Below are 14,868 nucleotides of genomic sequence, written 5' to 3'. Positions count from 1 at the left end.
AAAATTTCATGTTCTGAAGCTTCCCTGAAAAGTTATGGCACAATGCACAAAAACGCTTTTCAGCCTGAGATAAGGTGGGTTTCGGAACGCCAAACATAAAAGTGTTGATAACTTTGGAAAAACACTTCAGACAGTTTAGATTTGATGTGCAACTACTAGAAAGACCCTTTCTGCTATAGTGGGAGGTTAAAATTTCATGTTCTGAAGCTTCCCTGAAAAGTTATGGCACAATGCACAAAAACGCTTTTCAGCCTGAGATAAGGTGGGTTTCGGAACGCCAAACATAAAAGTGTTAATAACTTTGGAAAAACACTTCAGACAGTTTAGATTTGATGTGCAACTACTAGAAAGACCCTTTCTGCTATAGTGGGAGGTTAAAATTTCATGTTCTGAAGCTTCCCTGAAAAGTTATGGCACAATGCACAAAAACGCTTTTCAGCCTGAGATAAGGTGGGTTTCGGAACGCCAAACATAAAAGTGTTGATAACTTTCGAAAAACACTTCAGAGAGCTTAGATTTGATGTGCACCTACTAGAAAGACCCTTTCTGCTATAGTGGGAGGTTAAAATTTCATGTTCTGAAGCTTCCCTGAAAAGTTATGGCACATTGCGTAAAAACGCTTTTCAGCCTGAGATAAGGTGGGTTTCGGAACGCCAAACATAAAAGTGTTGATAACTTTGGAAAAACACTTCAGACAGTTTAGATTTGATGTGCAACTACTAGAAAGACCCTTTCTGCTATAGTGGGAGGTTAAAATTTCATGTTCTGAAGCTTTCCTGAAAAGTTATGGCACAATGCACAAAAACGCTTTTCAGCCTGAGATAAGGTGGGTTTCGGAACGCCAAACATAAAAGTGTTGATAACTTTTGAAAAACACTTCAGACAGCTTAGATTTGATGTGCAACTACTAGAAAGACCCTTTCTGCTATAGTGGGAGGTTAAAATTTCATGTTCTGAAGCTTCCCTGAAAAGTTATGGCACAATGCACAAAAACGCTTTTCAGCCTGAGATAAGGTGGGTTTCGGAACGCCAAACATAAAAGTGTTGATAACTTTGGAAAAACACTTCAGACAGTTTAGATTTGATGTGCAACTACTAGAAAGACCCTTTCTGCTATAGTGGGAGGTTAAAATTTCATGTTCTGAAGCTTTCCTGAAAAGTTATGGCACAATGCACAAAAACGCTTTTCAGCCTGAGATAAGGTGGGTTTCGGAACGCCAAACATAAAAGTGTTGATAACTTTGGAAAAACACTTCAGACAGTTTAGATTTGATGTGCAACTACTAGAAAGACCCTTTCTGCTATAGTGGGAGGTTAAAATTTCATGTTCTGAAGCTTCCCTGAAAAGTTATGGCACAATGCACAAAAACGCTTTTCAGCCTGAGATAAGGTGGGTTTCGGAACGCCAAACATAAAAGTGTTGATAACTTTCGAAAAACACTTCAGAGAGCTTAGATTTGATGTGCACCTACTAGAAAGACCCTTTCTGCTATAGTGGGAGGTTAAAATTTCATGTTCTGAAGCTTCCCTGAAAAGTTATGGCACAATGCGTAAAAACGCTTTTCAGCCTGAGATAAGGTGGGTTTCGGAACGCCAAACATAAAAGTGTTGATAACTTTGGAAAAACACTTCAGACAGTTTAGATTTGATGTGCAACTACTAGAAAGACCCTTTCTGCTATAGTGGGAGGTTAAAATTTCATGTTCTGAAGCTTTCCTGAAAAGTTATGGCACAATGCACAAAAACGCTTTTCAGCCTGAGATAAGGTGGGTTTCGGAACGCCAAACATAAAAGTGTTGATAACTTTTGAAAAACACTTCAGACAGCTTAGATTTGATGTGCAACTACTAGAAAGACCCTTTCTGCTATAGTGGGAGGTTAAAATTTCATGTTCTGAAGCTTCCCTGAAAAGTTATGGCACAATGCACAAAAACGCTTTTCAGCCTGAGATAAGGTGGGTTTCGGAACGCCAAACATAAAAGTGTTGATAACTTTGGAAAAACACTTCAGACAGTTTAGATTTGATGTGCAACTACTAGAAAGACCCTTTCTGCTATAGTGGGAGGTTAAAATTTCATGTTCTGAAGCTTTCCTGAAAAGTTATGGCACAATGCACAAAAACGCTTTTCAGCCTGAGATAAGGTGGGTTTCGGAACGCCAAACATAAAAGTGTTGATAACTTTTGAAAAACACTTCAGACAGCTTAGATTTGATGTGCAACTACTAGAAAGACCCTTTCTGCTATAGTGGGAGGTTAAAATTTCATGTTCTGAAGCTTCCCTGAAAAGTTATGGCACAATGCACAAAAACGCTTTTCAGCCTGAGATAAGGTGGGTTTCGGAACGCCAAACATAAAAGTGTTGATAACTTTGGAAAAACACTTCAGACAGTTTAGATTTGATGTGCAACTACTAGAAAGACCCTTTCTGCTATAGTGGGAGGTTAAAATTTCATGTTCTGAAGCTTCCCTGAAAAGTTATGGCACAATGCACAAAAACGCTTTTCAGCCTGAGATAAGGTGGGTTTCGGAACGCCAAACATAAAAGTGTTGATAACTTTGGAAAAACACTTCAGACAGTTTAGATTTGATGTGCAACTACTAGAAAGACCCTTTCTGCTATAGTGGGAGGTTAAAATTTCATGTTCTGAAGCTTCCCTGAAAAGTTATGGCACAATGCACAAAAACGCTTTTCAGCCTGAGATAAGGTGGGTTTCGGAACGCCAAACATAAAAGTGTTAATAACTTTGGAAAAACACTTCAGACAGTTTAGATTTGATGTGCAACTACTAGAAAGACCCTTTCTGCTATAGTGGGAGGTTAAAATTTCATGTTCTGAAGCTTCCCTGAAAAGTTATGGCACAATGCACAAAAACGCTTTTCAGCCTGAGATAAGGTGGGTTTCGGAACGCCAAACATAAAAGTGTTGATAACTTTCGAAAAACACTTCAGAGAGCTTAGATTTGATGTGCACCTACTAGAAAGACCCTTTCTGCTATAGTGGGAGGTTAAAATTTCATGTTCTGAAGCTTCCCTGAAAAGTTATGGCACATTGCGTAAAAACGCTTTTCAGCCTGAGATAAGGTGGGTTTCGGAACGCCAAACATAAAAGTGTTGATAACTTTGGAAAAACACTTCAGACAGTTTAGATTTGATGTGCAACTACTAGAAAGACCCTTTCTGCTATAGTGGGAGGTTAAAATTTCATGTTCTGAAGCTTTCCTGAAAAGTTATGGCACAATGCACAAAAACGCTTTTCAGCCTGAGATAAGGTGGGTTTCGGAACGCCAAACATAAAAGTGTTGATAACTTTTGAAAAACACTTCAGACAGCTTAGATTTGATGTGCAACTACTAGAAAGACCCTTTCTGCTATAGTGGGAGGTTAAAATTTCATGTTCTGAAGCTTCCCTGAAAAGTTATGGCACAATGCACAAAAACGCTTTTCAGCCTGAGATAAGGTGGGTTTCGGAACGCCAAACATAAAAGTGTTGATAACTTTGGAAAAACACTTCAGACAGTTTAGATTTGATGTGCAACTACTAGAAAGACCCTTTCTGCTATAGTGGGAGGTTAAAATTTCATGTTCTGAAGCTTTCCTGAAAAGTTATGGCACAATGCACAAAAACGCTTTTCAGCCTGAGATAAGGTGGGTTTCGGAACGCCAAACATAAAAGTGTTGATAACTTTGGAAAAACACTTCAGACAGTTTAGATTTGATGTGCAACTACTAGAAAGACCCTTTCTGCTATAGTGGGAGGTTAAAATTTCATGTTCTGAAGCTTCCCTGAAAAGTTATGGCACAATGCACAAAAACGCTTTTCAGCCTGAGATAAGGTGGGTTTCGGAACGCCAAACATAAAAGTGTTGATAACTTTCGAAAAACACTTCAGAGAGCTTAGATTTGATGTGCACCTACTAGAAAGACCCTTTCTGCTATAGTGGGAGGTTAAAATTTCATGTTCTGAAGCTTCCCTGAAAAGTTATGGCACAATGCGTAAAAACGCTTTTCAGCCTGAGATAAGGTGGGTTTCGGAACGCCAAACATAAAAGTGTTGATAACTTTGGAAAAACACTTCAGACAGTTTAGATTTGATGTGCAACTACTAGAAAGACCCTTTCTGCTATAGTGGGAGGTTAAAATTTCATGTTCTGAAGCTTTCCTGAAAAGTTATGGCACAATGCACAAAAACGCTTTTCAGCCTGAGATAAGGTGGGTTTCGGAACGCCAAACATAAAAGTGTTGATAACTTTTGAAAAACACTTCAGACAGCTTAGATTTGATGTGCAACTACTAGAAAGACCCTTTCTGCTATAGTGGGAGGTTAAAATTTCATGTTCTGAAGCTTCCCTGAAAAGTTATGGCACAATGCACAAAAACGCTTTTCAGCCTGAGATAAGGTGGGTTTCGGAACGCCAAACATAAAAGTGTTGATAACTTTGGAAAAACACTTCAGACAGTTTAGATTTGATGTGCAACTACTAGAAAGACCCTTTCTGCTATAGTGGGAGGTTAAAATTTCATGTTCTGAAGCTTTCCTGAAAAGTTATGGCACAATGCACAAAAACGCTTTTCAGCCTGAGATAAGGTGGGTTTCGGAACGCCAAACATAAAAGTGTTGATAACTTTTGAAAAACACTTCAGACAGCTTAGATTTGATGTGCAACTACTAGAAAGACCCTTTCTGCTATAGTGGGAGGTTAAAATTTCATGTTCTGAAGCTTCCCTGAAAAGTTATGGCACAATGCACAAAAACGCTTTTCAGCCTGAGATAAGGTGGGTTTCGGAACGCCAAACATAAAAGTGTTGATAACTTTGGAAAAACACTTCAGACAGTTTAGATTTGATGTGCAACTACTAGAAAGACTCTTTCTGCTATAGTGGGAGGTTAAAATTTCATGTTCTGAAGCTTCCCTGAAAAGTTATGGCACAATGCACAAAAACGCTTTTCAGCCTGAGATAAGGTGGGTTTCGGAACGCCAAACATAAAAGTGTTAATAACTTTGGAAAAACACTTCAGACAGTTTAGATTTGATGTGCAACTACTAGAAAGACCCTTTCTGCTATAGTGGGAGGTTAAAATTTCATGTTCTGAAGCTTCCCTGAAAAGTTATGGCACAATGCACAAAAACGCTTTTCAGCCTGAGATAAGGTGGGTTTCGGAACGCCAAACATAAAAGTGTTGATAACTTTGGAAAAACACTTCAGACAGTTTAGATTTGATGTGCAACTACTAGAAAGACCCTTTCTGCTATAGTGGGAGGTTAAAATTTCATGTTCTGAAGCTTCCCTGAAAAGTTATGGCACAATGCACAAAAACGCTTTTCAGCCTGAGATAAGGTGGGTTTCGGAACGCCAAACATAAAAGTGTTGATAACTTTGGAAAAACACTTCAGACAGTTTAGATTTGATGTGCAACTACTAGAAAGACCCTTTCTGCTATAGTGGGAGGTTAAAATTTCATGTTCTGAAGCTTCCCTGAAAAGTTATGGCACAATGCACAAAAACGCTTTTCAGCCTGAGATAAGGTGGGTTTCGGAACGCCAAACATAAAAGTGTTAATAACTTTGGAAAAACACTTCAGACAGTTTAGATTTGATGTGCAACTACTAGAAAGACCCTTTCTGCTATAGTGGGAGGTTAAAATTTCATGTTCTGAAGCTTCCCTGAAAAGTTATGGCACAATGCACAAAAACGCTTTTCAGCCTGAGATAAGGTGGGTTTCGGAACGCCAAACATAAAAGTGTTGATAACTTTCGAAAAACACTTCAGAGAGCTTAGATTTGATGTGCACCTACTAGAAAGACCCTTTCTGCTATAGTGGGAGGTTAAAATTTCATGTTCTGAAGCTTCCCTGAAAAGTTATGGCACATTGCGTAAAAACGCTTTTCAGCCTGAGATAAGGTGGGTTTCGGAACGCCAAACATAAAAGTGTTGATAACTTTGGAAAAACACTTCAGACAGTTTAGATTTGATGTGCAACTACTAGAAAGACCCTTTCTGCTATAGTGGGAGGTTAAAATTTCATGTTCTGAAGCTTTCCTGAAAAGTTATGGCACAATGCACAAAAACGCTTTTCAGCCTGAGATAAGGTGGGTTTCGGAACGCCAAACATAAAAGTGTTGATAACTTTTGAAAAACACTTCAGACAGCTTAGATTTGATGTGCAACTACTAGAAAGACCCTTTCTGCTATAGTGGGAGGTTAAAATTTCATGTTCTGAAGCTTCCCTGAAAAGTTATGGCACAATGCACAAAAACGCTTTTCAGCCTGAGATAAGGTGGGTTTCGGAACGCCAAACATAAAAGTGTTGATAACTTTGGAAAAACACTTCAGACAGTTTAGATTTGATGTGCAACTACTAGAAAGACCCTTTCTGCTATAGTGGGAGGTTAAAATTTCATGTTCTGAAGCTTTCCTGAAAAGTTATGGCACAATGCACAAAAACGCTTTTCAGCCTGAGATAAGGTGGGTTTCGGAACGCCAAACATAAAAGTGTTGATAACTTTGGAAAAACACTTCAGACAGTTTAGATTTGATGTGCAACTACTAGAAAGACCCTTTCTGCTATAGTGGGAGGTTAAAATTTCATGTTCTGAAGCTTCCCTGAAAAGTTATGGCACAATGCACAAAAACGCTTTTCAGCCTGAGATAAGGTGGGTTTCGGAACGCCAAACATAAAAGTGTTGATAACTTTCGAAAAACACTTCAGAGAGCTTAGATTTGATGTGCACCTACTAGAAAGACCCTTTCTGCTATAGTGGGAGGTTAAAATTTCATGTTCTGAAGCTTCCCTGAAAAGTTATGGCACAATGCGTAAAAACGCTTTTCAGCCTGAGATAAGGTGGGTTTCGGAACGCCAAACATAAAAGTGTTGATAACTTTGGAAAAACACTTCAGACAGTTTAGATTTGATGTGCAACTACTAGAAAGACCCTTTCTGCTATAGTGGGAGGTTAAAATTTCATGTTCTGAAGCTTTCCTGAAAAGTTATGGCACAATGCACAAAAACGCTTTTCAGCCTGAGATAAGGTGGGTTTCGGAACGCCAAACATAAAAGTGTTGATAACTTTTGAAAAACACTTCAGACAGCTTAGATTTGATGTGCAACTACTAGAAAGACCCTTTCTGCTATAGTGGGAGGTTAAAATTTCATGTTCTGAATCTTTCCTGAAAAGTTATGGCACAATGCACAAAAACGCTTTTCAGCCTGAGATAAGGTGGGTTTCGGAACGCCAAACATAAAAGTGTTGATAACTTTTGAAAAACACTTCAGACAGCTTAGATTTGATGTGCAACTACTAGAAAGACCCTTTCTGCTATAGTGGGAGGTTAAAATTTCATGTTCTGAAGCTTCCCTGAAAAGTTATGGCACAATGCACAAAAACGCTTTTCAGCCTGAGATAAGGTGGGTTTCGGAACGCCAAACATAAAAGTGTTGATAACTTTGGAAAAACACTTCAGACAGTTTAGATTTGATGTGCAACTACTAGAAAGACTCTTTCTGCTATAGTGGGAGGTTAAAATTTCATGTTCTGAAGCTTCCCTGAAAAGTTATGGCACAATGCACAAAAACGCTTTTCAGCCTGAGATAAGGTGGGTTTCGGAACGCCAAACATAAAAGTGTTAATAACTTTGGAAAAACACTTCAGACAGTTTAGATTTGATGTGCAACTACTAGAAAGACCCTTTCTGCTATAGTGGGAGGTTAAAATTTCATGTTCTGAAGCTTCCCTGAAAAGTTATGGCACAATGCACAAAAACGCTTTTCAGCCTGAGATAAGGTGGGTTTCGGAACGCCAAACATAAAAGTGTTGATAACTTTCGAAAAACACTTCAGACAGTTTAGATTTGATGTGCACCTACTAGAAAGACCCTTTCTGCTATAGTGGGAGGTTAAAATTTCATGTTCTGAAGCTTCCCTGAAAAGTTATGGCACAATGCGTAAAAACGCTTTTCAGCCTGAGATAAGGTGGGTTTCGGAACGCCAAACATAAAAGTGTTGATAACTTTGGAAAAACACTTCAGACAGTTTAGATTTGATGTGCAACTACTAGAAAGACCCTTTCTGCTATAGTGGGAGGTTAAAATTTCATGTTCTGAAGCTTTCCTGAAAAGTTATGGCACAATACACAAAAACGCTTTTCAGCCTGAGATAAGGTGGGTTTCGGAACGCCAAACATAAAAGTGTTGATAACTTTTGAAAAACACTTCAGACAGCTTAGATTTGATGTGCAACTACTAGAAAGACCCTTTCTGCTATAGTGGGAGGTTAAAATTTCATGTTCTGAAGCTTCCCTGAAAAGTTATGGCACAATGCACAAAAACGCTTTTCAGCCTGAGATAAGGTGGGTTTCGGAACGCCAAACATAAAAGTGTTGATAACTTTCGAAAAACACTTCAGACAGCTTAGATTTGATGTGCACCTACTAGAAAGACCCTTTCTGCTATAGTGGGAGGTTAAAATTTCATGTTCTGAAGCTTCCCTGAAAAGTTATGGCACAATGCGTAAAAACGCTTTTCAGCCTGAGATAAGGTGGGTTTCGGAACGCCAAACATAAAAGTGTTGATAACTTTGGAAAAACACTTCAGACAGTTTAGATTTGATGTGCAACTACTAGAAAGACCCTTTCTGCTATAGTGAGAGGTTAAAATTTCATGTTCTGAAGCTTCCCTGAAAAGTTATGGCACAATGCACAAAAACGCTTTTCAGCCTGAGATAAGGTGGGTTTCGGAACGCCAAACATAAAAGTGTTGATAACTTTGGAAAAACACTTCAGACAGTTTAGATTTGATGTGCAACTACTAGAAAGACCCTTTCTGCTATAGTGGGAGGTTAAAATTTCATGTTCTGAAGCTTTCCTGAAAAGTTATGGCACAATGCACAAAAACGCTTTTCAGCCTGAGATAAGGTGGGTTTCGGAACGCCAAACATAAAAGTGTTGATAACTTTTGAAAAACACTTCAGACAGCTTAGATTTGATGTGCAACTACTAGAAAGACCCTTTCTGCTATAGTGGGAGGTTAAAATTTCATGTTCTGAAGCTTCCCTGAAAAGTTATGGCACAATGCACAAAAACGCTTTTCAGCCTGAGATAAGGTGGGTTTCGGAACGCCAAACATAAAAGTGTTGATAACTTTGGAAAAACACTTCAGACAGTTTAGATTTGATGTGCAACTACTAGAAAGACCCTTTCTGCTATAGTGGGAGGTTAAAATTTCATGTTCTGAAGCTTCCCTGAAAAGTTATGGCACAATGCACAAAAACGCTTTTCAGCCTGAGATAAGGTGGGTTTCGGAACGCCAAACATAAAAGTGTTGATAACTTTGGAAAAACACTTCAGACAGTTTAGATTTGATGTGCAACTACTAGAAAGACCCTTTCTGCTATAGTGGGAGGTTAAAATTTCATGTTCTGAAGCTTCCCTGAAAAGTTATGGCACAATGCACAAAAACGCTTTTCAGCCTGAGATAAGGTGGGTTTCGGAACGCCAAACATAAAAGTGTTAATAACTTTGGAAAAACACTTCAGACAGTTTAGATTTGATGTGCAACTACTAGAAAGACCCTTTCTGCTATAGTGGGAGGTTAAAATTTCATGTTCTGAAGCTTCCCTGAAAAGTTATGGCACAATGCACAAAAACGCTTTTCAGCCTGAGATAAGGTGGGTTTCGGAACGCCAAACATAAAAGTGTTGATAACTTTCGAAAAACACTTCAGAGAGCTTAGATTTGATGTGCAACTACTAGAAAGACCCTTTCTGCTATAGTGGGAGGTTAAAATTTCATGTTCTGAAGCTTCCCTGAAAAGTTATGGCACAATGCACAAAAACGCTTTTCAGCCTGAGATAAGGTGGGTTTCGGAACGCCAAACATAAAAGTGTTGATAACTTTGGAAAAACACTTCAGACAGTTTAGATTTGATGTGCAACTACTAGAAAGACCCTTTCTGCTATAGTGGGAGGTTAAAATTTCATGTTCTGAAGCTTTCCTGAAAAGTTATGGCACAATGCACAAAAACGCTTTTCAGCCTGAGATAAGGTGGGTTTCGGAACGCCAAACATAAAAGTGTTGATAACTTTTGAAAAACACTTCAGACAGCTTAGATTTGATGTGCAACTACTAGAAAGACCCTTTCTGCTATAGTGGGAGGTGAAAACTTCATGTTCTGAAGCTTCCCTGAAAAGTTATGGCACAATGCACAAAAACGCTTTTCAGCCTGAGATAAGGTGGGTTTCGGAACGCCAAACATAAAAGTGTTGATAACTTTGGAAAAACACTTCAGACAGTTTAGATTTGATGTGCAACTACTAGAAAGACCCTTTCTGCTATAGTGGGAGGTTAAAATTTCATGTTCTGAAGCTTCCCTGAAAAGTTATGGCACAATGCACAAAAACGCTTTTCAGCCTGAGATAAGGTGGGTTTCGGAACGCCAAACATAAAAGTGTTGATAACTTTGGAAAAACACTTCAGACAGTTTAGATTTGATGTGCAACTACTAGAAAGACCCTTTCTGCTATAGTGGGAGGTTAAAATTTCATGTTCTGAAGCTTCCCTGAAAAGTTATGGCACAATGCACAAAAACGCTTTTCAGCCTGAGATAAGGTGGGTTTCGGAACGCCAAACATAAAAGTGTTAATAACTTTGGAAAAACACTTCAGACAGTTTAGATTTGATGTGCACCTACTAGAAAGACCCTTTCTGCTATAGTGGGAGGTTAAAATTTCATGTTCTGAAGCTTCCCTGAAAAGTTATGGCACAATGCACAAAAACGCTTTTCAGCCTGAGATAAGGTGGGTTTCGGAACGCCAAACATAAAAGTGTTGATAACTTTCGAAAAACACTTCAGAGAGCTTAGATTTGATGTGCACCTACTAGAAAGACCCTTTCTGCTATAGTGGGAGGTTAAAATTTCATGTTCTGAAGCTTCCCTGAAAAGTTATGGCACAATGCGTAAAAACGCTTTTCAGCCTGAGATAAGGTGGGTTTCGGAACGCCAAACATAAAAGTGTTGATAACTTTGGAAAAACACTTCAGACAGTTTAGATTTGATGTGCAACTACTAGAAAGACCCTTTCTGCTATAGTGGGAGGTTAAAATTTCATGTTCTGAAGCTTTCCTGAAAAGTTATGGCACAATGCACAAAAACGCTTTTCAGCCTGAGATAAGGAGGGTTTCGGAACGCCAAACATAAAAGTGTTGATAACTTTTGAAAAACACTTCAGACAGCTTAGATTTGATGTGCAACTACTAGAAAGACCCTTTCTGCTATAGTGGGAGGTTAAAATTTCATGTTCTGAAGCTTCCCTGAAAAGTTATGGCACAATGCACAAAAACGCTTTTCAGCCTGAGATAAGGTGGGTTTCGGAACGCCAAACATAAAAGTGTTGATAACTTTGGAAAAACACTTCAGACAGTTTAGATTTGATGTGCAACTACTAGAAAGACCCTTTCTGCTATAGTGGGAGGTTAAAATTTCATGTTCTGAAGCTTTCCTGAAAAGTTATGGCACAATGCACAAAAACGCTTTTCAGCCTGAGATAAGGTGGGTTTCGGAACGCCAAACATAAAAGTGTTGATAACTTTGGAAAAACACTTCAGACAGTTTAGATTTGATGTGCAACTACTAGAAAGACCCTTTCTGCTATAGTGGGAGGTTAAAATTTCATGTTCTGAAGCTTCCCTGAAAAGTTATGGCACAATGCACAAAAACGCTTTTCAGCCTGAGATAAGGTGGGTTTCGGAACGCCAAATATAAAAGTGTTGATAACTTTCGAAAAACACTTCAGAGAGCTTAGATTTGATGTGCACCTACTAGAAAGACCCTTTCTGCTATAGTGGGAGGTTAAAATTTCATGTTCTGAAGCTTCCCTGAAAAGTTATGGCACAATGCGTAAAAACGCTTTTCAGCCTGAGATAAGGTGGGTTTCGGAACGCCAAACATAAAAGTGTTGATAACTTTGGAAAAACACTTCAGACAGTTTAGATTTGATGTGCAACTACTAGAAAGACCCTTTCTGCTATAGTGGGAGGTAAAAATTTCATGTTCTGAAGCTTTCCTGAAAAGTTATGGCACAATGCACAAAAACGCTTTTCAGCCTGAGATAAGGTGGGTTTCGGAACGCCAAACATAAAAGTGTTGATAACTTTTGAAAAACACTTCAGACAGCTTAGATTTGATGTGCAACTACTAGAAAGACCCTTTCTGCTATAGTGGGAGGTTAAAATTTCATGTTCTGAAGCTTCCCTGAAAAGTTATGGCACAATGCACAAAAACGCTTTTCAGCCTGAGATAAGGTGGGTTTCGGAACGCCAAACATAAAAGTGTTAATAACTTTGGAAAAACACTTCAGACAGTTTAGATTTGATGTGCAACTACTAGAAAGACCCTTTCTGCTATAGTGGGAGGTTAAAATTTCATGTTCTGAAGCTTCCCTGAAAAGTTATGGCACAATGCACAAAAACGTTTTTCAGCCTGAGATAAGGTGGGTTTCGGAACGCCAAACATAAAAGTGTTGATAACTTTCGAAAAACACTTCAGAGAGCTTAGATTTGATGTGCACCTACTAGAAAGACCCTTTCTGCTATAGTGGGAGGTTAAAATTTCATGTTCTGAAGCTTCCCTGAAAAGTTATGGCACAATGCGTAAAAACGCTTTTCAGCCTGAGATAAGGTGGGTTTCGGAACGCCAAACATAAAAGTGTTGATAACTTTGGAAAAACACTTCAGACAGTTTAGATTTGATGTGCAACTACTAGAAAGACCCTTTCTGCTATAGTGGGAGGTTAAAATTTCATGTTCTGAAGCTTTCCTGAAAAGTTATGGCACAATGCACAAAAACGCTTTTCAGCCTGAGATAAGGTGGGTTTCGGAACGCCAAACATAAAAGTGTTGATAACTTTTGAAAAACACTTCAGACAGCTTAGATTTGATGTGCAACTACTAGAAAGACCCTTTCTGCTATAGTGGGAGGTTAAAATTTCATGTTCTGAAGCTTCCCTGAAAAGTTATGGCACAATGCACAAAAACGCTTTTCAGCCTGAGATAAGGTGGGTTTCGGAACGCCAAACATAAAAGTGTTGATAACTTTCGAAAAACACTTCAGACAGCTTAGATTTGATGTGCAACTACTAGAAAGACCCTTTTTGCTATAGTGGGAGGTTAAAATTTCATGTTCTGAAGCTTCCCTGAAAAGTTATGGCACAATGCACAAAAACGCTTTTCAGCCTGAGATAAGGTGGGTTTCGGAACGCCAAACATAAAAGTGTTGATAACTTTGGAAAAACACTTCAGACAGTTTAGATTTGATGTGCAACTACTAGAAAGACCCTTTCTGCTATAGTGGGAGGTTAAAATTTCATGTTCTGAAGCTTTCCTGAAAAGTTATGGCACAATGCACAAAAACGCTTTTCAGCCTGAGATAAGGTGGGTTTCGGAACGCCAAACATAAAAGTGTTAATAACTTTGGAAAAACACTTCACACAGTTTAGATTTGATGTGCAACTACTAGAAAGACCCTTTCTGCTATAGTGGGAGGTTAAAATTTCATGTTCTGAAGCTTCCCTGAAAAGTTATGGCACAATGCACAAAAACGCTTTTCAGCCTGAGATAAGGTGGGTTTCGGAACGCCAAACATAAAAGTGTTGATAACTTTCGAAAAACACTTCAGACAGTTTAGATTTGATGTGCACCTACTAGAAAGACCCTTTCTGCTATAGTGGGAGGTTAAAATTTCATGTTCTGAAGCTTCCCTGAAAAGTTATGGCACAATGCGTAAAAACGCTTTTCAGCCTGAGATAAGGTGGGTTTCGGAACGCCAAACATAAAAGTGTTGATAACTTTGGAAAAACACTTCAGACAGTTTAGATTTGATGTGCAACTACTAGAAAGACCCTTTCTGCTATAGTGGGAGGTTAAAATTTCATGTTCTGAAGCTTTCCTGAAAAGTTATGGCACAATGCACAAAAACGCTTTTCAGCCAGAGATAAGGTGGGTTTCGGAACGCCAAACATAAAAGTGTTGATAACTTTGGAAAAACACTTCAGACAGTTTAGATTTGATGTGCAACTACTAGAAAGACCCTTTCTGCTATAGTGGGAGGTTAAAATTTCATGTTCTGAAGCTTTCCTGAAAAGTTATGGCACAATGCACAAAAACGCTTTTCAGCCTGAGATAAGGTGGGTTTCGGAACGCCAAACATAAAAGTGTTGATAACTTTGGAAAAACACTTCAGACAGTTTAGATTTGATGTGCAACTACTAGAAAGACCCTTTCTGCTATAGTGGGAGGTTAAAATTTCATGTTCTGAAGCTTCCCTGAAAAGTTATGGCACAATGCACAAAAACGCTTTTCAGCCTGAGATAAGGTGGGTTTCGGAACGCCAAATATAAAAGTGTTGATAACTTTCGAAAAACACTTCAGAGAGCTTAGATTTGATGTGCACCTACTAGAAAGACCCTTTCTGCTATAGTGGGAGGTTAAAATTTCATGTTCTGAAGCTTCCCTGAAAAGTTATGGCACAATGCGTAAAAACGCTTTTCAGCCTGAGATAAGGTGGGTTTCGGAACGCCAAACATAAAAGTGTTGATAACTTTGGAAAAACACTTCAGACAGTTTAGATTTGATGTGCAACTACTAGAAAGACCCTTTCTGCTATAGTGGGAGGTTAAAATTTCATGTTCTGAAGCTTTCCTGAAAAGTTATGGCACAATGCACAAAAACGCTTTTCAGCCTGAGATAAGGTGGGTTTCGGAACGCCAAACATAAAAGTGTTGATAACTTTTGAAAAACACTTCAGACAGCTTAGATTTTATGTGCAACTACTAGAAAGACCCTTTCTGCTATAGTGGGAGGTTAAAATTTCATGTTCTG

This window comes from Synchiropus splendidus, chromosome 2 (assembly GCF_027744825.2).
Source record: "Synchiropus splendidus isolate RoL2022-P1 chromosome 2, RoL_Sspl_1.0, whole genome shotgun sequence".
NCBI classification, from domain to species: Eukaryota; Metazoa; Chordata; class Actinopteri; order Syngnathiformes; family Callionymidae; genus Synchiropus; species Synchiropus splendidus.
The sequence above is the reverse complement of the archived record's forward strand: the minus strand, read 5'-3'. Positions refer to the sequence as shown.